Source organism: Mus caroli, chromosome 8, assembly GCF_900094665.2.
Source record: "Mus caroli chromosome 8, CAROLI_EIJ_v1.1, whole genome shotgun sequence".
Taxonomy (NCBI): domain Eukaryota; kingdom Metazoa; phylum Chordata; class Mammalia; order Rodentia; family Muridae; genus Mus; species Mus caroli.
Window position 1 is genome coordinate 9,112,701 of NC_034577.1, and position 1,323 is coordinate 9,114,023.

A 1,323-nucleotide genomic window follows, 5' to 3' on the forward strand; every position below is an offset into this window, starting at 1 on the left:
AGGTACTTGGAGGGAGGAATGGAGAGTGACATTATCTAGGAAATTACAAATTCATAGGATCAGCAAACATGGCAGTTCATCTGACTTAAAAAGCCACATTCTAGCCAGGTGTGGCAGAGTATGCTTTTAACCCTAGCACTCAGAAGGCAGAGGTAGGTGATTCTTTGTAAGTTCAAGGCCAGCTTTACTGACCAGCCAAGGCTNCACAAGGATGAGACCTTGTCCACCCATCCCCAACAAAAATCATATTCTAACATTTTTGCCAACATGTCCAGAAGTATTCCAAATTGCTTCAGTGTAAAATAATCACTGTTTCAAACTAAATGTCAATCCATTAATATCATTATTAATTTTATTTTCAATATTATTTTTATTGTCCATTTATCATTTTTGATTATTACATGACTTCCTGAAACTCTATAGTAATGACTTCATTATGACACGCACTGGCAATAAGCTTAACAGGAGGCCATGAAATCAAATTCACCAAGGAAATCCTGTTCATATGACACCAGATAGTGAGGTTCTTGGTAGTGATCTAGAGTGTAAGCAGCCATGAAAAGACTTTACATTTCCATAAGAAACTTGACAGGCACGGAAGGAAAGTAGGCTTCAATCTTCAGTAACAGGCTACATACCCACTGTTATTTTTCTACTTATTTAACCGGTGAGATAGGGCCTAAGGCCGGGGGNGGGGTGCCTGTAACCTCCACCAATACCAACCCCAATCTTTCAGGTGCAGGAAGCACTCTGACTTGCTTTAGCAAACCTGATGTACAGGGGTCAGGATCCTTCTGCCTTGGGGCCACTAAGAAAAACAAGGCAGCCCACATTCCTAGCATCTGAGGAGGTGAGGTAGAAGGATGGCAGTCTGAAGGCAGCCTTGCCATGAGACGCATAGCCCTGGCTCTGGTGACTGAGAAGGTGACTCATGGGACAATGTGGCAGGCAGCACACAGAGCATGGGCATGCTGAACAGAGATGGCTCCTCGGCNAGGCAGGAAGCAGTGGGGTGGTATGAGACTTCAACACATGCATTCCTTGGGATGGTAGGACTTGACAGTCTGTGCATCATCTGTATCTGGGATGTATTTTCCCACCGCTGCCTTCCAGTCACAGTTGATTATGGGTAACTTAAAACCACACAGGAAAGCAACTGACAAAGAGGCTCACTGCAGGATCACTGCCATTCCAGCTGCTGGGTCCTTAAAGCCACACTGCTNAAGGCTTCAGTAGGCAAAGAAGGCACTAGGTCCAATCATTGTGGGGCCACAGCCTCCACTCCCTGACTCTGTGTTAAGCTCTGAAAGATAACATCCACAC

The 1,323-nt window shown here is 45.0% G+C and overlaps 1 protein-coding gene across 1 annotated transcript in view; it reads right to left on the minus strand.

The window, feature by feature from the left end:
• The window catches only part of Tubgcp3 (tubulin gamma complex associated protein 3), a 66,468-nt gene that overhangs the window by 51,355 nt on the left and 13,790 nt on the right, over positions 1–1,323 (minus strand). The window lies entirely within an intron of this gene.